Genomic DNA, 21,366 nt, shown 5'->3' on the forward strand with positions numbered 1-21,366 from the left:
TACACAGAGGGCTTGAATCCCGGGAGTTGGACTCGATGATCTCTAAGGTCCCTTCCAACTCGCACAATACTATGATACTATGATGATACTATGAAGATGTTGGACAGGAACTGTATAAGTTGCTTCCCTTTCTGTCCATTGCAATATGTAACCTCAGTTTAACTTTTCTGTCATTATTATAACAGAGGCATACCACCATAAGGTTCATATTTTTGTGCTGAAAAGAAGGAAAATGTAAAAACTGATATCTTGTAATTTTGATATTATATCTGAAGATTTTATTTCTATGAATATTCAGTAGATTCAATAGTAAGCATTATTCAGTAAATCAAAGTAAATAGCAAATATAAATATTTTAGGTTAATATGATTCCTTTTTTCACAAAACATTAAAACTCGACAGGAGTCAATTTCAGACCCACTTTCTAGCAATGAGCGTAGTGCAGGCAGAAGCAAAAATAGCAGGCACGCTCTGGAAACGTTTGTGGTGTGAATATATGAGGACTGGAATTATGCCAGCTTAGCTACTATTTTGCCATCACCATACTTTATAAGATTGACAATTTCACTGTCTGCATCAGCGCAACAATTTTTCCACATCTCATTAAGTGAGTCCCACTGCTGTGGGATGAGGAATGGTAGCCTACAGAACAGGTGACCTTAATGGGCCTTTATAGCCATATTCCCAGTTCCTCTGTCATGTGTGCGGCACAAGCTCAGTAAAATTCTGAGTCATCACATAAGCTACGAGGGTTTTAAAGCACAAACACTAATTGAACAATATAAAAAAATTTAAGAAGACAGATAGTGGCTTTAGGTATCGGAGACAAGACCTAGCAAATGCACCTGTAAACAGAGTGGAGAAATTGGTATCAAGCATCACACTTCAAAGGTAACAGAATGAAAACAGTACAGGTATATGGTGCAGTTCCTAGAAAGGAGCCTAAACAAGAATGAATAGATTTTTTTTCACAACTTGAAGCCAAAAGAAATCCAGACAAGGTCATTTGTGAATTTCTCCAAAGCTAATTTAAGCATGTGATGTGGTAAAGGTCAGCCTACTCTCTGATAGGCTGCAATTTAACTGGCTGTCTGTTGGGATGCTACAGAGGCAAAAATCAAGACTAATATAAGGAACATTCCTGTCAGCATTACAGAATATATGTTGGTAGCTCCAGAAACAATGCTTCCTATTTCAGAATGCAACAGAATAGTAGTGGGAAGGTTCAACCTCTACTGCCATACCACCGACATCTACCTCTGATGTCATGTGCTGGCATGACAAAATAGGAGGCATTACTTTCAGAGCTGCCCTGGTAGTTGTGAGTCAGACTCAGCAGTAAGTTTTATATAAGAAGTTTCATATGTGCTCAGATTTTTCCCCAAATAGTGTGATTAGCTCTTTTTAGACAAAACTGTTAGCAGCTTATTCATAAAGTAAATTAACTAAACAATATCATCAGGCTACTATGTGATTTATAACCTACTGTGCTTTTTGAGCATAATTCAGTTTCCCCATGCTCTCACAGTGATGTGCTAAAAGCAAGCCTGAGATATATGCCTACATGTATGTTAAAATAACATTACAAAATTCCCATTCTATGAGGCAGATGCTGATGCTTGCACGCTTTGTGTAGTTCTCGGTTCTGACCTCAGTTTGACCTTCAATATTTAGCAAGTCCTTCCTTACTGAAAATCAGCCCCATATTACTGGCAGTGTTACACTCAGTTAGCAATTGTAGGGTTTACGTGTGCTCAGCAGTAGCTTACTCGTGCAATTCCATTTTGTGCAGGAACACACTCAAATACTAACTCCTCATAAGAAACACAATATAACCTTTTTTTTTTTTTTTTTTTTTTCTTCCTTTCTTTCCCCCCCATCAAAACAAGACAGAGAAGATTCTCACCTTTTTCACAGTAGCCTTAAAGGAGAACTTTTTGGTATCCAATGCTTGTATGGCTTTGGATTTAAACTCTGATATTATACAGAAGATCACAGGTACCAGGCTATCCAGGGAGGACATCTGAAATAATATCGAAACTAGATAAAATTAGGCGAAGTCATATCAACTTTTGTTCCCTATTCATTTGCTTCCTTATTCAAAGCACTGCCAAAAAAGGCAGCAATGTACATTCTGTTTTATGACTCCTATCTTTTTGGTTCTTATATTCTTTCTTGTTTGTGCCTTGCCACAGCCAGATAGTTACTACCAGTTTGTTATATATAGAAGCTGGGATTCAGATTCACATTTTCTTAATTGGAGGCCAGTTCAGAACCAGTATTTCCCATTATGTGACACCCATCGCATGAACATCCAAACAAGAGGTGCAAATTGCTGCCCCCTCCTTTGTTAGGCACCTGATCTCAGAGTTCATCATGCAAAACCCAGGGATGCACAAAAGTACATAATTTTTTTACATTGATTCTTCAGAGAGAAATAGGAATTCATGGAATCATTGTGTGTAAAGAGTAGACCATAGCAGATTCCAGTGTATGCCATAAGCTCTCTGTACTGCCCAGCAGAAGTACCTGACTATTGCCACAGACTGTGGCCATCTTGTTCTACCAGTGTGTAGCACCCTGCTGAGTTGCTTTTTGATGTTGAATTCATACCACAGATGTCTGTCTTCACTAGTCAAAAACTGACTTGCTTAATTTAAGACATCGAGTGCTGGCAGAAAAAGAGAGTCCTTTGGTTCCAAAACCAGGAACTCTGAATTCATAATAACTGGGAAAGCCTCCATGAAAATAAACCATATTTAAATTTAAGCTGCATCCATCAGCTAGAGGCATGACAGCTCACATAAATTAAGGTAGGATTATTTCTGGATAGAACCCTCTAGCTGGCTGTGCATGAGTCAAAGACCACAGGGGACTCTCCAGATGAGAAATTTCTTAGGGGAAGATTCCTTTTCCAGCCCACACTGCCCTCATGCAGCCCATTTCCAGCTGCATTCCCTCTGCAGCTCGAGCTCTTGTCCCTCTACAAGTCTCAGCCCTTCTACTGGGCTGGGCCCAAGCGCAAGCATAGAAATCTTGAAATTAAATACTTGTGACTTTGACTTTTTTTTTAATCTAATCTGTGCTTAAAAAAAAACTCTTACTGAAAGAGAGATCCAATCAAATTTAGATTACACAGGAAAACTGAGTAAGTGTTCCAGTAAGAATCTATGAGTTGTTTTAGATGCTTATTGCTATATAAACTTCATTTCCAAAGGGAAATTCTGTTATTCTTCTCTGTCCTTCAATCAGCATACTATATACAGAATTACATACCTGAAAAATCTTAAAATAGTCAATCTTGCACCGCCTTTGTTGACTTCAATGCAGTGCTACCAAGAGGTGAATTTGATTATTCTTTAAAGAACTAGGCAACTTTTCTATAACAAAAGCATCAAAAATATCAAGAAAAGGGGGGAATTATTATAATCATATCACTAACAGGAAAAACACTGAATTTAAATACATTTCACATTATTTTTTCAATCACTGCAATGTCTGTTGTTAGTTTTCTAGACATCAGTGAAATTTTAATCTGGAAAAGCACTTTCCTGCTGGTAGGCAAAATTCTATGTAGAATTTGGTATTCAAGAAAATTATCTGCATTGCAATATAATTATCTCAGATGACATACTGACTGACTCCTAATTACAACAGATATAGCTAATTACTTTGGTTGATCCTGTAAATAGCTCAGCATGTATTTTTATGAGAATTCAGTAATGACATGTTGCTCAGTGGGACTGTATATGTAAATTAGTTTTGAAGTTCTTTATACATAACATTCTTATTTTTCAGTACCAATAAAACAACTTCAAATACAAGTTTCTAGCAACTTAGGTATAGCAACACAAGAATATTCAGAGGAACTAAACTTTTTTAATACCATTCTCAATGTTTGAACATGATCTGAACTTCAGAATCAGATTTGCTGCTCTAATCCATTATAAAGCTTCATTTGGCAGGGACAAGGAAAATGCTGGTTCAGCAGTTCACTGCAAATAGGCAGGTTTTGTAAGAAATGAGTTGTTCACTTCTCCAAGTTTACACCATGGAAAAACTTGTAGGCAGAAGCTGCGCATTGCCTCTACCGGATGCCTGAAGAAGTGGGGCACAAGCAGCTAACTGCCGTGGTAGATAAAGACCAAGTACCTAAATACAATTGAGGTCTAGTATAAAGTGGACAGATGCCTAAATCCACTTTAGTTTTTTAGAAATAAATTTCCCATACACTGCTTACATAAAACATCAAGTTAATGTACTAGTGTATATCTGGAAAACTTTAAAACAATCGCTACTATTTCATTGATCCCAGAATAATTCAAGGTGTCTTTCTTATTAACAGTGCATTATTCTAAATACCCAGGCCAAATATACATCCTGAGGGGCATTCTTGTTTTTTACTGTATATAGTCCCTAATTTTGACCACATTTTACTCACTGCAAATAAATAAATAGATAGATAAACAACCAAATTTGATTTGCATTTTCAGAAGAAACTGCATTTTACTTTCAAAGAATGCGAAGTAGTTTGCCAAAATGCTTTACATTTCATTAGCACAAATAGCAAAATATAAGTTGAAGACATTTTGAATCAACTCCTCAGGTTGTACAACACAAGGAGGTTGAATAAGAGGAATTATGGGGACAGGTGGTATAAATCTGCCACCACCTGCCTCACTATAATCTCTTGGGTTGAGGATTGATGCTGTTCCACTGAAAAAAGGGGAAAATAACAACCTTGATAAAGAACCTGGCAAAAAACCCTGACACTGCCTAAATTAAAGTTCTATTTTTGTCATTGCCCCTCTCCCCTCTGTCATTAATTAGTCCATTAAAGAGGTTGTCGCTCATTTAGATACACACAGCTGCGGCTTCAAAGCTTTCATAAAGACAGAAACAAGGAACATTTTATATCCCACTTTACATTTTATTACGTGCCTTCATATTTCTATACGCCTGTGTAATATCTTTGTTATATAGCTGCTAAATAAAAAAAAATGTTTATTGTTCAAGTCATTTGATACTGGAGAGTATTGTTGGAAACAACAATGAATGAATACATATACAGTCTCACCTTGCTTTACTGTCAGAGGCATCACCTATGGTCAATTGATCTGATCAAATGTGACAATTACAGTTATTTGCATTTAAATGATCACTTTGGGGATGGACATTCAAAACCAGAGAAAAGATGTTTCCTCTAGTACCTCCAACATACTATAGGACTGTAACATGTCACATTACTCTACTCTTTGCTTCATTAATCATGACATTATTGTCAATTAAAACAGTAATTCCCAGCAGGTGGCATCTGCTGTTGCTGCTTAAAGTAATGGTTCATACATTTCTTGATCACTGGCCACCTTCAAAAACTAATCAAAATTCATTCTACAGAATTGAATTACAAGTTTAAGTAAAAGGGACTTGCAGCAATCCGGCAGATCATTTACCATATTTTGGGTTCAGTTTTCTACACAAAGTTTGCAGTTCAGCATTTCATTTGTAAACTGTGAATATCAAATCGATTAAATCACAGGTAACCCACACTTATCTCAGTATTACAGAATTGCAGAGGTTGGAAGAGACCTCTGCTAAAGCAGGTTCTCTACAGCATCTCTGGGTGGCTTATTCTCTAAGTAAAGGAGTTCTCTCTCATGCTTAGATTGTAATTCCTGTGTACCAGTTTGTGCCTGTTGTTCCCTGTCCTGCACCAACCAAAAAGTGTCTGGCTCCGTTCTCTCGACTCCCATCCATTAGATATTTATAATCATTGATAAGAACCCCTCCTCTCAGTCTTCTCCAGTCATAACAGCTCCAGGTCTCAGTCTTTCTTTGTACAGGAGATGCCCCAGGCACTTAACCATCTTTGTGATCCTCCACTGGACTCCTTCCAGGAGATCCCTGTCTTTCTTTAACTGTGGAGCCCAGAACTGCACACAGTATTCCAGATGCAGCCCCACAAGGGAAGAGGCTCTGCTGGCCACACTGTTTTTAATGCACCCTAGGATACCATTGGACTTCATGGCCACAAAGGCATGCTGCTAGCTCATGGTCAGCAGGACACCCAAGTCCTACTCTTCTGAGCTTCTTTCCAGTGGGTCAGCCTCTAAACTGTACTGATGCATACAGTTATTCCTCCCCAGGTGTATGGCTCTACTCTTGGGCTTGTTGAATTTCATCAGCTTTGTATTATGAACAAACTTGCTGAGGGTGAACTCTGTCCTTTCATCCAAAACACTGATGAACAAGACCTAACCCAGCTGCAGCCCCTATGGAACACCACTAGTTACAGGCCTATAACAAGACTATGCTCTGCTGACTGTGATGCTCTGATCTCTGTCAGGCACCCAGCTCTCAATCCACCTCACTGTCCACTCACCTATCTCAAACTTGCCAAGTATACCTATGAGAAAAATTATGGGAGACACAGTCAATAGCCTTGCTGAAGTCAAGGCAGACAATATCCACTGTAACTGGACAAATTGCTACCATTCTCACTGATTGAGGAAAGTCCCTCAAGGAGACAACGCTTTCTCTTGGAATTACTTAAGTTATTAATTTCAGCAGGTGAGTGCAACACAAAAACCTAATGTGAAAACAAATGAAATGTTCATATTGCACAAAGTTCCTTTCCCTCACTCGTGTCAGTATAAATTCTAATTCACATTAATATCTACAGTCATGAGTTCACATCTTACTTATTGCTGTTCTCTGATATCAAAGGATTTGCAAAGAGGCAGAATAATCTCTCATGTCAAAGTGTCTTGTATCATCTGTCTTGAGCTTCTTCCTAAAGGTCTGAAATTGCAATAGCAAAGCAACAAAGCATTCTCATTCATATATCTTTCTTTTGAGCACAAGGTTTTATATTGCAGTTCACTTCAAGAAAAGAAATGAAAGAAGGGAATATGGGGGGAGAGGGGAGAGAGAGTAAGTAGTAATTGATGATCAACATTAAACTGCATAAAAGCTATTTGATCCACAACATGTAATTGAGAATAGTGATAAAGCTTGAGATGTCATGGAATCCTCTGCAAAGTGAGATTTACATAAACTAACCTAGTAGAAAAGTCTAATGACTGTGTGTTGCTTGGTGATTGCTTTTACCCTTGTTATTGAATTATTCTTCCCAACTTTTTCCTATCCTCTGTTGAGGTTATTTTCCAGTATTTTGGTACACAGTAAGTTCAGGAAAGTAGATAATGAGCATCTGAGACTAACCTCAGCCACACATTCGCTATTTTCTTTAGAAAAACGAAATCCCGAGAAAGCCCTTCTCCTCTCTTCCCTGAATAGGTATATGGCAGTACTTATTTGACTAGTGCTGAAGAATGGTTCTTTTTGCAGAGAACAAAGGACAGGCTGCTCCTGAAGGGAAGATGCCTCAACCTGAGACATCACCTCACCAGTAGAGCAGAGACCCCTGTACATGCCAGCAGCAGGGTCCATTGACAGCCCCAGCTGCTGAGTGGGGGTGTACAGTAGAATCATGGAATCACCAAGGTCAAAAAAGATGTCCAAGATCACCCAGCCCAATCATCCATTTACCACCAATATTTCCCCACTCAACCATTTTCCCCCCTGTACAACATCTAAATGTTTCTTGAACACCTCCAGAGATGGTGTCTCAGCCACTTCCAGGGCCTTACCAGTCATTAGGAAAACAATCTTTTCCTAATACTCAACCCGAACCTCCCTAGCACTACTTGAGGCCATTCCCTCTTTTCTTATCACCATAAGCTGGGAAAAGAGGTCAACTCCCACATCAGCACAACCTCCTTTCAAGTAGTTGTAGAGAGCAATAAGATCTCCCCTGAATCTCCTTCAAACTGAGCAATCCCAGTTTCCTCAGCCTTCCCCCCAATAAGACTTGTGCTCCAGACTCCTCATCAGCTTTGTTGCCCTTCTCTGGACATGCTCCAGGGCCTCAGAGCCCTTCTTTTTGTGAAGGACCCAAAAACTGAACACAGCACTTGAGAAGACAGGAGGAAAAATAAAAAGAAAGAAAAATAAAAAATAAAAAAAATGAGAGAAGACTCTGGAGATAAGGCAAGAAGCTTGCAAGAAGCAAGAGGCTTTCCAGGAGAAATTTTATTTCCTGGAGAAATGACAGTAAGTGTGTTTCCTTACAGTAACTGTAAGATGAAAAAAAAAAATTTTTTTTTGGAGAAGATAAAACGGAGCAAGAAAATATTACTGTTTGAGCTGTTAACTACCCCTATTAAAACAAACAAATCACATATACTCAAGAACCCTGAATGTTTAACCACCTTCTTTGCAGAAAGGTCTGATTTTGTTTGTAACTAATTAAAAGCCTTAATAAGAATGTTCCTTAAGCATACTATTACTGAACTTATAGTTCAGATTAACCTATGGGCCTACCTTTGACACACACACAGAAGCAATAGAAAATATTTTACTTACTAATGTAAGGACTTTTTACATTACCAATTAAAGGCAAGAGTCCAATAATGTTAATAGAAAACTTAGATGAGTGATAGAAAGCATTGGTTTCCAGAACTGTAGGCAGAAAGCAACACTGCAAAGACATTCCTTTTCTCAGCCATTATTCAGGTTTGACAGCTGAAATAGCTGAAAATTTCTTTTTGTTCATATTCTATGAAAGATATGTAAGTGCATTCCCTGCTGTCTTAAGCTACACCCTTTCCCAAGTGTTATGTTGATGATGGTCATGTGGCAATACCTCTAGCTATTATGCAGAGAACTAAATTCCCACGTGATACAAAACAGTTATTGATAATTACCTTCTGACAGAGTCAAATTTCTCAAAAATCTGGGCTATGATTATAGATGCTTATTAACTAATGGGAGGAAAAATAAGAAGTATTAAAATCAGGTTAGGATGAATTTTTCTACTGAGCTAGGTTTCTAAATCCCACTGAAACCAAGTACAAGTTTGATCTATAACTAGCTCATTATCAATATGCCCTAGCCACCAAGACTAATGGTCTTGGGCTGCAGTAGGCTGTTACCAGCAGACTGAGGGAGGTGAGGACTCCCTGTGCAGGGCACTGATAAGGCCACACTGATACTTTAAGGGAAAATGCACTGAAAGCAGAGCTGAGCTCTTCCACTGATACTCAGTGCCAGGACAAATGGCAACAAAATAAAACACAGGAGGTTCCACTTGAAGATCAGGAAACATTTCATGAAAATGGCAGAGCGCTGGAACAGGTTGTCCAGGATGTCCTAGGATCTCCTTTCTTGGAGATATTCAAAAGCCACAGTACTGGGCAACCTGCTCTACATGTGTCTGTTTGAGCAGAGGATTGAACAAGATTACCTCCAGAGGTCCCTGCCAGCTTCAGCCATTTTGTGATTCTATGATTTGAAAAATACCTAGTTGCTTGTAAAATCAGAAATAAAGAAATAATATTAGTTATCATATAAAAATCCTATGCCATTAAAAAAAATATTTAAGAAGAACTATAGCAATACATATAATAAAAATTAGTCTATATGCTACTGTAAGCCCAAGAACACTCTTTCCAATACCTGTACTGATTTTTCTGTTTTTCCTTAATTGTGTTGTCAAATATTTGGAGCTCTCAGGACAGCATTTCCAAAATGACCATCACAGAATTTATGTGAAAAACTTTTCCACTCTATTACACTCAAACCTTCTCATTAGCTTGCCAAACTTCTAGAAAAGTTTCTTTACCTGTTTGAAACATACGGAAATCCCTGTCAACTGTTTGGTCCGTTCTTTTCGTGTGAAGAATAATATTGCCCATTAAGTTTTAAAGTTCCTTTTAAGCATGTCTAGTGATGGAAGATGTCTGATTTTTATTTTACTTCAAAGAGTCTGCAAGCCAGAATAACTTTTATTGCCTTCCAAGCTTTTTTTCTTTCCTTCCTACTTCCCTTACCTGTTTACACGCTAGCAGCCCAAACTAGCTGTCACTTCAGTTTAACAACAAAGACACCTGAACAAAGTGTATTTTAACGTAGCAATGCTTCCCTCCTTCCTGCAGCAGCTCTTGAGTCCCACAGCATATTCTTTCACTCAAGTATTCTGCCTCACAAGTCAGACTTTAATTGGCAAGCTGGTGATTCAGACACAGAATGTAAAAATTAGCTGCCAGCACAATAGCCAGTGTTTTTCTTGTTTCATACTGCATGGTAGAGGCATCCTTGTTTTTAGCATAGTCTTAACAATAAGATTTTCTTAAAGCAGTCAAAATAAATTATTTGTGGAAAAAGAAACTTATGACAAAGCCAAGTGCGCTTCGCTTAACAATTACTGAGGTACCTCTCTTAAGAACCTTTACTGTTAAGCACAGTCATAAACGAGGGAAGATACAGAGGCTTTACTGAGGAATCAGGAGAATCTCCCAGTCACTCAGGTAGAGGGGAAAACTGTACTGAAGAAAATATCAAAATACCACAGGTTCCCCTCAGAAGAGAATAAAGCCATCCTTGCCATAAGGCATGCTGGTCAGACCTGGTCTTGTTCATAGTCTCTAGACTAAGGAAAGCACTTGCACTGTAGATCACAAGTATCCCCATGGACATTATGACCTTCCCTGTGTGAGCTTCTGCTCCTTTCATTGGCTACAGATACCCAGCAGTGGTCAGGAAGGAACACACATTGTTCACTCCACACTTACTTCACTCTTGGCCTGTCTTTAAGAGGCCAAGAACAGTACAATGGGGATTGTTAGTTTTTTGGTTTTTTTTTCCCCACCACAGAAAAGACACACTAGTGCTATTACTGAATGCCTACACCTGTGCAGTGGCTTCACTGACAAATGCCTGACCTCATCATGCTGCTCTCTCACTGCTTCCCCTCAAATGAGCAGGGGAAGAAAACATGATGAAAAAGGGCTCAGCAGTTGAGATAAAGACAGGAAGATCACTCACCAGTCTACCATCGTGGGCAAAACAGACTGAGCATAGGGAGGTGAGTTTATCATCTACTCCTAACAGACTAGAGCGATGAGAACTGCTCCGGGGATTCTACTTCAAGGGTGTCAACTCCAGCCTGGGGCTGCTAATAGTTCTCCATGGGCTGCAGGGGGACAGTCTGTTCCTCCATGGATCTCTATGGGCTGAAGGAGCTGCTACTCTGAGCCTGGAGCACCTCCTGCTCCAACCTCAGTGCCCACAGCACTGCTTCTCTTGCATTTCTCAGTCCTCTCTCCCACCTGCTGTGGCACAGCATTTTTCCCTGTCTTAATCCTGCTCTTCCAGAAGGTACAACCAGCATTGCTCTCAGGCCAGTAGTGACCAGTCAAGAAGTCCCCTGCTACCAAAACCTTGCTACATAAGCCCATGTAATCATAGCGCTATAGCCATGTGGGAGGTAGTAAATTGACATATAGGCAATTGATAAAAAACTGCATCTATTACAGCTTCCAAATTGCATGATAACTCTTAACATTAAAGGAAAAATAGAGAATACAAATAACATTTCTGTAGATACTTAACTAGATTCTTTAAGCTAAGATACTAAAGGTGTAAAATTTTCAGGATTACTTACTCAAGAAATCATACGATCTTATGTGCTAGTTTTGGTCAGTAATCTGGAGGTGCTGGGGTTTGAACTGCTCCGTAAAACAAATGAATTTGAAGCAAAAACTGCCACAGATCCTGCAAAATTATAAACATATTCCAAATAGAAATTAAATGTGAAGTTAGCAATGACTATGTCGTCAACCCTAACTTAAACTGAATAAAACAGATTCCATTTTTAAAGTAACTTGAAAAAAAAGTGTCTTCCTAAGTTTCACTTAAACTCAGACTTGTCTCACATATTAGGAAATTGTCAACTTTATGTAAAGTTTAAATAAACTTGATAATATTTGCTTTACCAAGATAACTACAAAAGATCAAACAAAACTTACATAGGATTTATCAAATCAAAATTCATAGTATTCATCCAGTCTCATTTTAAAATATTTTCTTAAATAATCTAAAGTGTTTCCTGAAAGAGTGTGTCCCTTCTTTTATAACAGAAGTTGCTTATTAACTCATCCCTTTATAGCTACAGGATATGCCTTTTTATTCCATTTGGGATCTTATATTAAGGTACACATTAGCAACTACCTTAGGTGAGGATACTCACAGAAATAGCTTACTATTTTCATTTCCTTCTAAGACTCTAGATAGACTCATGGATTTTACCACAATATCTAGAACTATCCTAACTTTTTAGCATATGGCAATTGCTTTCCCTAATGATTAAACAGAATATTTTGTGTTGCAGTATAAGCACATTTTGTTCTCATTCTCTCTGAAAAGTAAAAATAATTTATGCTTCTCAAAAAAAAAAAAAAAAAGTTCCGAACACGAACACTTCCTATTTTCTTTTCATTAATTTCCTTTTCTTTTCTCTTCCTTTGGAAAAGAAACGAAAAGAAAACTCAGAACACCAACACTTCTTTTCCTTCCATTTCTTTTCATTCCTTATCTTTTCTTCCGGAAAAAAAAAAAAAAAAAAAAAAAAAAAAAAAAAAAAAATAGTTCCAAACACGAACACTTTCTACTTTCTTTTCATTAATTTCCTTTTCTTTTCTCTTCCTTTGGATAAGAAAAGAAAAGAAAACTCAGAACACCATCACTTCTTTTCCTCCAACCATATCTAGCTACTCAGCTATGCCTTTTTAGCTATCTAATGCTGTCAGATTGCATATCTCCTGTTGTCTTTTCGGGAAATTATTTTGATTGCTTGGAACAGTCTATGAAATATGTAAAACTCAGGAATTTGTTAAGGTCCTTTACGGAAAAACGCAGCTATTCAAAATATCAGTCCGATTGAAACATCATTAATGGTTTATGTTGTACTGGGCTATTTAATTTTGAATTGGGCTTTGAATATCTTAGATAGGAATTCTTGGACTTCAAATAATGACTTGAATGGAGAACTGAAAGAAGGCAGTAAGGTAATCACATTTATGAATTATTTAAAGGCTAGGAAATGAAACATTAAGTGTATTTCAGGAAAGGAATAATGATATCAGCTTGATAAACTGAAAAAAAAAGTAGACTTGTGTCAATTATGTAGTTGAATTAAGACACATAGCAGGTATTTAAATAGAGATAAATAATGGAAATGAAGAAACGGTAGAAAACAGGATAACTATCTCAGCTCCAGCATCTTGAATAACAGATTATTCATCAAAAAAGGTAGCAAGAAAGCACAAGCAGACTTTAATGGTATTATGAGGAGTGTTATGTGTATAATGAGCAATTAGTATACTTTCCTTTATTTCTCACTGTTAATGGCCTGGCTCCAGCATTTTTGTCACACATCAAAAAGAGAACAAAGAAAGTAGGGAGGTTACAACCTTGAAAGACAGAGAATGATTAAAAGTTAAAGTGAAGCTCATGATAAAAGGTCTGATTAGATTGGAGAAAAGACAACTAAGGAAAGAAAAAACTGCTAGAAAATAACAATAAGGACTATTCCACAGACCCGCAATCTCTGCCATGTGATTAATTCTGAATATATGAACAAAACTTGAAGTCTTAAATTCTGTCTCTTTGCCTTAACTTATTCTGTAGCCTGTCCTTTGTGTAATGTCTGCATAAGCCTGAAAGCGAAATTTGCACTAAGTATATCGTAAAACTGATAAACCTTTTCTTGGAACTGAACATTCAATTTCAGAAAAATATTAGCTATTCAGGGGACCCAGTGATTTCATGAAAGTGGTCAATCTGATTTACTCTATCTTGAGTACTATTTGAATTGTTTTAGCCATCAAATGGCTGTATTTCTTTTTTATAGTATCTCACGCTACCAGGTAAGAGTTTACTATGAAAGCTATAGCTTCTGATGAATGTACCTATTGTAGTTGCCAGGCTAATTTACAAGGCTTCAGCCCACAAACTTGCAGATGGAGCCAAGATTTTTTGAAAAGTATCAAATAATAAGTAAAAACTACAAGTCACCAGGAGGAAGATTTCTGCCTTGTCCAGAAGCTTACAAATTTCAGAAGACCCACATCTGTTGTCACCATGCTACGCCACTACCTCAAAATTCTTAAGGTAGCTTACTGATTCTGCAGCTTAAGCTTTATATACTATAAGCTGTACATGAACTGTGTGTATTGGTTCACCTATGTGACCTGTCCGTTTTTCTTTTTTTTATTTTTTTTTAAATGATGTAATGAACTCATTAAGGCAACATGCCTGAATGAACAGAGAAACTGCAGATGCATGACAGCTCATATATTAATCTGATAGAAAAAAATCCACTAAGTACATGGACACAGCTTCACAGCCAATTTACTCTCCTTGCTTGTCTCTGTTTAGTCCTATCACTGCTACCTGACAGGCTGGGAATATGAAAAACAAGCAAAAAAAACCAAACAGATGAAGAATCCAGTCATCTTCAATTTTATGACTGGTGATAGGTGCTTTTTTACTTTTTTTTTTTTTTTTTGGCTGAAACTAAATGCTTCCTTCACAAAATGCATTCCCTGGCTATAATAAAAATGCTGTCAGTGACTAAAACTTCTTAATTCTGTCAAATAATTGAATTCCTTGTTTAGGAATTCTACTACATCCAAGCACTAAACAAACCAGCACTTTTTACCATAAACATTAAAGCATTCTGAAGCATTGATTAACACCATACAGCAACAGACCAAGCAGTCTTCATTCTGTCCCTAGTGTGGAAATGACCTTTCAAAAATGCTGTCTCTTTTTCAGTATTTCAGATAGCACAAAAATTGGCAAGTATTTTGATTGATGACAGAAGTCACTATCATGTCTGCCTGAGACACAATTATTAGAAGCACCTTTGAAAATGAAAAAATGAAGTCATTGCTGGCAATTACACATGCCTTCCTGGAATCTTCTGGGTCAGCTGCAACAGTGCTGACCCTATATCACCTCTCCAACCACCCCCGTGCTCTGTGTGAAACCACCTCATTTGGCCAGTGCCTGTAATGTAGTCACTGCCCTATCTACTCCTGTCAGAATGCTCCAGGTTAGCATAAACACTGTCAACAGTAACCTTTTAGTTGGCTTTTGTTAAAGCTGACTCTTTTTTTTTTTTGTGTGCAGCTGAGATACAGATGAACTGTAAGAAGTGTGCCAGCTGACCAGGGATGTGGGATGAGGAGAGGATGGACAGCCTGAGGGTGCTATGATTGTACATCTGACCACACTGTTCCAAATCAGAATACTTCAGCCCCACAAATGCTGTTCTTAAAAAAAGCCCCTACAACTTGCTGATTCAAGAACTCAGAGCTTCAAAACAGTATTTAAGAAAAAGGACCAAAATCCCTAAATTACCCACAAATATACATACACAACCTTGTCATTTTCTACTGATTTCTGTCTTTCTTCAAGGCTCCCATCCTCTCAGACTTTCTCCCCCCCCCCCCTTTTTTTTTTTTTTATAGTTTGTTTGTTTTGAGGGATCCAATAGCAGAAAACTGAAAAAGCTTCATTGTCCCTTAGATACAGCACCAGTCAGAAGTATTTTTCCATCCCATCTCATTTTCTCAACAGGCAAATAAGAAAAATATTCTACTTTGCCCATTAGACTTTAGGCTGGGCTAGATAAGAGATGCGGCCTCAGACCAGCTCAGACTGATGAGGGCATAACACTACTGTTTCCTGGGCTGACTTCTATGACTTAAGAATTCTTCCTTCTGGTGCGTGTCTAGTGACCCCTCCATTCATAAGTGCCTGCTCTTTCCACATGCATGTATTAAGGGAAATTAGATGCTGTATTTTTTTTTTTCCTCCCAAATTCTGCTGCAAAAGATCAGTACAGCAATATTAGAATAGCCCTGACATAGATTATCTGACAAGTATGTAATTACCAAAGTGTAAATTATCTACAAATCAGAGTAGTTTCAAATGAAAATGGAATCATAACCTCAATTAAAAAGTCATTTCCCTATGATAAAATATTGGAATTCAATATATATGTCTATCTGAAAGACTTAATTCTGTAACCTGTTTCATAACTTTCTACATCTAATTTATAAATACTGCTTTTAAATAGAATTCCACAAAAGATCCTTTGTAAGGCTGGTGATGAGTTATAAAGGAATTTTTTATTCGGTTTTCTGAGTTCTTATTGTACATCTTTCATTTATATACAACTTGAATTCTTACATTATGAATTCATTTCCTTTTAATGTGTAGCACGATCAAGAATAAATACAGTGTTATTTTCTTTATTTTGTTCTGAATGAATCCAAATGTGCTATCCGCTAAATCTGATGAGAGACACTGATATTCTGAACTTTCAGTGAATATCTCAGCTGCTTGCTGAACAGCAAACAAATTCATTTGATTCACCATAACCTCTGTGGAATGAAATCTCCCCTGATAAATATATTATTCAAAGTCAAAACATAGCTTCCTAATTTCAGCTGAGGACAATATAAAATTTCTACAATGAGCTGAAAATTAATAAAGTATCTGTTGCAGAGATTCAGTTCAGTTTCCTGAATTTGCAGGTTGCTAGATGATGAAAAATAAGTTGATTGTGTCAGTAGAAAATGCTTCTGGGTAACTATGAAATAGATTGCAGGGTCCCATTCTTAAATGTGAATGAGCATAGTATGAAAAAGAACATATTTCATAGAATTACAGGTCTGAAGACTTGATAAAATATTATTACCAGAAGACAAGAGCATGAAAAGAATTCTGGAGGCACTTAATGATTCATATTAAAAGCAATAAATGAGAATAAGAGAAATGGAGAAAGCTGGAAAAAGATGTAAGAAGTCCAAAATACTGAATGATTTTTCAGTCTAGAAAACTGTAACCAAAACCTTTTTTTCTTTTAAACACAATTAAGGAAATATGGTGTGGAAAATTTTTACATGTATATGCACAAAGGGATAATAGCACGTCAAAAATCTCTTTAAGAAGCCTAATCAATTTCCTTAAATAATTAGAAAACCTTTACAGAGCTTGGCTTTTGTAGAAGATTACAGCATACTGTATAGATACCAATATAATACGCTAAATTGTCATTAACACAAGTAAAGCACTCTGTATTTCCTAGGAACTAGAACATGAAACACTTAATCTAACTTTATATACATAAAATTCTAAATAGCCCAGTGCAATCAATCTGTACTTTCACACTGGGAAGGTGTTAATGGTATATTTCAATCATTCAGAAGTAAAACTTCCTTGGATATATTTTTTTGTTTTAAAGGTCACATTTCCTTAAAGCAAAGAGGGTTGATGGGAAAATATTGAGGTGATTAAAGAAAATCAAGTTACATGAAAGAAAATAAGTTTAAGTAAGACAATTCAGACATGGGAATAAGTAGAAATGGAATGCAGGACTATAGTAATTCAACTTTAACCTCGGGCACAATTACAGGAATTCCTTTGGGAAGCAGGGGAAAGCAAGAAAATGCAGAACTGAAAACAGTGAAAAAATCTAAATGCTACTTTAGTAAAATCTGTCCGAAAGCATGGCATTTATATATAAAACTTCCCAGAAGATAGTTGTCAGATAAGAAACATCAACAAAATAGACAACAGCAAAACTTGTGCAGGATGAATGAGGAAAACTCTCATTTTGCATTTATTGGAATGCTGTAGTTGTGGGAAATACCATAGGCATGAATTATTTGTAACTTATGACAATGAGACAGATCTTATCTCTCTCTTCAGCCCAGTTAAATACTCTTTATTGTTAGCCTTTTTAAGAAAAATCTGGCTCACCAGCTTTTGCATTCTTTTCCTCTACCAAGCTATTGTGGGATTTTTGATGCTTTTTGGGTTTTCTTTGTGCCACAACTTAATTCCAGAGCAGCACTACAATATCTTCCAGGAAAGTACTTTTGCCTTTGTTGGCTTCTGTACCCTTTAGCAGGTTTTAGGGCATACTAGTGGCTACTAGAAGTATCACAGCAAAACAGCTTCTGCATTTCAGACATCTTTTTCTTTTTGTCTAGCTTCTTTCAGATGACTTGAGCACACTGTCAAAACAGTTTATGCCAATTGACTTAAAAATACTTGCCCGTGCAGTCACAGACCAAGTATATGCCAACCCTGGGGATATTTCACAGCAACACATAAGTGCAGTTCTGCTCTAGTGGCATTAGCAACATTGAGAATTTAGCACAGTTTGGCTCTTTTTGAGACTATAGGTCATGGCATAAGGGAAACATGGAGATACACAACTACAATTTCCATGTTATCAAACCCTGACAAGAACTCCCGGGGCTGTTGTGTTCTGCCTCTCTCCAGGACTTATTAGCCTGGAGCAAGCTCAGTGCTAAACTGCATCTACCTGGTTTCTAGAGAGTTTGCAAGGGAGAGCCTGCAGCAACACACCAGCTTTCTGAAAAATACCAGGCAACGCTACATTGAGAAGGTCTGCACTCTAAGAGATGCCCAGATTACCTCCAAGTTCTCAACACTGATCTTGTTTGTGGACATCTGGCAACAATGAGGATTTTCTTGGAAAATTATTCTACTCCGAACGTGGCATGGAGCAGGTATCTAATAAACTTTCTCACAATGAATGAATACATTGTGGAAATATTGAAAGTGAGAAGGGGAAGGATTCCCAAGATCAAAGAACTTACAGATAAAAGTTTGCTAATTGGATTAAGAAAAAGAGCAATCCAAGAATTGTATACAGGCTGAAAGAACACTTGAGAGCAGCCCTGTGGAGAAGTACTTGGGGGATCCTGGTGGATTAAAAGCTTGATGCAAGCCAGTGGTATGCTCTTAAAGCCTGGAAGGCCAACTGCATCCTAAGCTGCACAAAATGTAAGGTGGACAGCAGGGAGGGGATTATCTGCATTTCTGTCCTTATGGGGCCCCACATGGAATACTATTTTCAGGATTAGTGCCATGTAAGGATAGAAAACAGCAGATGTAGTTACTTTGAACCAGTTTTAGATCACCCAAGAAATGTGGTCGCAATCCATTAATAAAGACTCACCCCTTGCCAAGGATCAAGGCTTACCAGACACTCCAAAGTAGGTGACCTCCAAGTAGAGATGTTTCCCTCATGGCTGCCAGCCATTAAATAAGGTTAGGGAGGGGTAGCTGCAGGAAATTGCTTGCACCTATACTCCCAGGGCTGGTTATGTCCTTTCACCAGGTACTCAATCACTGGTTCAGGCCATAACCTAACAGTACATAGGCTCTCAAAATGGAAAAAAAAAAAAAAAAAAAAAAAAAAAAAAGAAGTGGAGCTGTTGGAGCAGGTACAGAGGAGACTGCAAAGATGATCAGAGGAAGAAAAGTTGAGAAGGTTCTGGAGAGAACTCATTGGAACCTTTCAGTACTTAAAAGAAGACTATAAACAAGAGGGAGAATGACTTACACAGGCAGATAGGGATAAAAAAAGGAAGGAATGGATTTAAACTAAAAGAAGGAAGATTTAGATTAGATATTAAGAGGAAATTTACTCAGAGGGTAGCAAGGGATAGAAACAGCTTGTCCAGAGAAACTTTGGTTGCCCCATCTCTCATTCAAGGCTGTATTTAAGCAAACCCTGGGAAACTCAATCTAGTGGATAGCAACCATGCCAATGGCAGGGCAGTCAGAACTAAATATTCTTAGAGGTCTCTTCCAGCCTAAGCCATTCAATGATTGCATAATTCAATAGTTTGTGTACAATAGTATTCCTGGCCAAATGATATAAACTATCAGAAAGAGCAAGATCCCCACTCCCAACTAAAAACAGATTTCCAAGCCATTCTTTGCTAATTGTAACACTACAACAGGATGATCATAGCAAGGTGGGAAAGCTCTCAGCTACAGAATGAACCCAAACACAACAGCTACAGAAATTAAGGAAAAGAACTGCTTACTTTTAGAAGACCTCTAGCAGACACAAATCTCTAGAAAAAGATACCATCACCTCCGCTGCCAACCCTTAAATGGTATCTGGAAAGGGATGGATCTTGGCTTTTTCCAGTGTAAAGGGAACTATTAAATTCAAGTTTGGAAATGCACAGATTCACAGAAGGGCTTGGCTTTTTAGCTTAGGAGGCACCTCTGGAGGCTGTTTGTCCCAAACTCCCAATGCAAATAAGGGTCAAATACAAGAGGCTGCTCAGGACTGTGTATAGCTGGATATTTAATATCTCCACACACAGGGAATCTAACCTTCCTGGACAAGCTTTTCCAGTTGGACTATCACAGTATTACTGCTTTTCTTTAAGATGGAATGATATTTCAATTGCTTTTTTTTTTTTTTTTTTTTTTCTTTTTTTTTTTTTTGTGCCCACTGACTCTTCCCATTTCACTAAACACTGCTGGGAAGGGTTGAGGAGTCTGGCTCAGTATTCCTTCTCTCTACCCTTAGGTATTTATACACATTGAATAGTCCCAACTCTCTCAACCTCTACTGATACAACAAGAAAATCAGCATCTTAATCACTTTTTATTTACCCCACACACACCTATCTTGTACTGGGGAGCTCAGCTAACTCCAGACAAAGTCTCACAAGTACTGAGGAGAATCACGAGGGACCACCTCTCCCACTGCTGGCAGCATTTCACCTAACAGGCACCAGGAGGCTGTTAGCTTTTTTTTTTTGATCCAAGGTGTACAGTTAGAATAATGCATGGTTGCAATAGTACAAGAACAGGTGTAAATAGATAGCCAGAGGTCACCTATAGGAAAAACTCACCAACTCTGATGCCTTCAGTCAAGATGGAAAACATTGAGGCTTATCACCTGAAGTCCATGAAGAAGCAACTTCCAGAAAGAGATGCTGTTTTAGTGGTGGTCAGCCCTTAAGTGAAATCTAGGAGAGGTGGAGTCAAGCTCCACACCTTCTGGGAGCACAGCTGAATTACCTTCACCTGTGCTCCCACAGCTGACCTGACACTTGCCTCAGATGGTTAATCAGAGGTTCAGGCTGTGATTAACAGTTTCCCATACACAAGGGTATACTGTCTGCTCATAGTCAGCTAACTGACCACCAGAACCCATGTCCTTCTTTGCCAGAATCTTTCCAGTTGATAATTCCCTAGCCTCTCCAGCTCCTCTTCTCCCAGGAGAAATATTTAGCATTTTCCTTTGTTAACTTAATAAGGTTCCCCTCAGCCCATTTCTTCAGCCTTCCAAGGAATCTCTGAGTAGCAGCAAAAACATCACTCCTCCCAGTTTTATTTCCTCTGGAAACTAGGTGAGAATGTACTATGCTTCATCATTCAGGCTGTTAACAAAGATATTAAACTGTATCAGCCCCAGTACCTTCTTTGGGATGTACTACTAGTAACTAGCCTCCAGGTGCAATGTGAGCCAGTGATCAGAGACCTTTCAGCCCACCAGTTTCAATCCACCTATCTCAATTCACTTATCTAGAGCCTATTTCATTAGTCTGGATGATTTGTAAAAACAACATTAAAAACCTTGCAACAGTCCAATTAGTATTTACTGCT

The 21,366-nt window shown here is 37.9% G+C and overlaps 1 long non-coding RNA gene across 1 annotated transcript; it reads right to left on the bottom strand.

The window, feature by feature from the left end:
* Positions 1–369: 369 nt before the first annotated feature.
* LOC140250688 (uncharacterized) lies at positions 370–20,678 on the bottom strand. The gene is made up of 5 exons (XR_011903237.1): positions 20,610–20,678; positions 18,908–18,980; positions 11,507–11,616; positions 1,907–2,023; positions 370–845 (listed from the first exon to the last, which is right to left on the bottom strand). It is a non-coding gene; the product is annotated as an uncharacterized lncRNA (long non-coding RNA).
* Between the last annotated feature and the right edge of the window lie 688 nt (positions 20,679–21,366).

Source organism: Excalfactoria chinensis, chromosome 3 (assembly GCF_039878825.1).
Source record: "Excalfactoria chinensis isolate bCotChi1 chromosome 3, bCotChi1.hap2, whole genome shotgun sequence".
Taxonomy (NCBI): Eukaryota; Metazoa; Chordata; class Aves; order Galliformes; family Phasianidae; genus Excalfactoria; species Excalfactoria chinensis.